A 568-nucleotide genomic window follows, 5' to 3' on the forward strand; every position below is an offset into this window, starting at 1 on the left:
AAGGGTGCGGGGGGTCGTCATCGGTGGTGGAGCGGGGAGGGTGTGTGGGGTCGTTGGCGGCGATGGAGCGTGGGAGGGTGCGGTGGGTCATCGGCGGCGGCCGGTGGAGCGGGGGAGAGGGTGCGGGGGGTGCTCGGCGGCGAGGGGGACCGGATCTGGCGAGGTGGGATAGCGATCGAGATGGAGGGGGTCGAGATCGAGTGTCCTCATGAATATTTAATATTTTTTCATACTGAATATGAAAAAATATTATCAAATTTGAATAAATATTCATGCATTCAAAAAGTTCCCATGAAATTTGAAAATATTCATGAGTTCAAAAAGTGCCCATGAAAATACAATCGAGAAAGAAGGCTACAATTAAATACAATCGATCTTAGCTAGCTATCTGTTCACAATCTTCTTGCCCTTATTTTTTGTAAATGGAGTTCTTCTCCTTAACGGACGTCCTTTAGGTAGGGTGGTCCTGCTTCTTCTTGTGGTGTATGCTGGTACCTCATCGTCGTCATCATGTTCCATCTTCGGGTCGCCGTACTTGTCAAAGTGTTGCTCACTGGTGAATCCATCC

This window comes from Triticum dicoccoides, chromosome 6B (assembly GCF_002162155.2).
Source record: "Triticum dicoccoides isolate Atlit2015 ecotype Zavitan chromosome 6B, WEW_v2.0, whole genome shotgun sequence".
Classification (NCBI taxonomy): Eukaryota; Viridiplantae; Streptophyta; class Magnoliopsida; order Poales; family Poaceae; genus Triticum; species Triticum dicoccoides.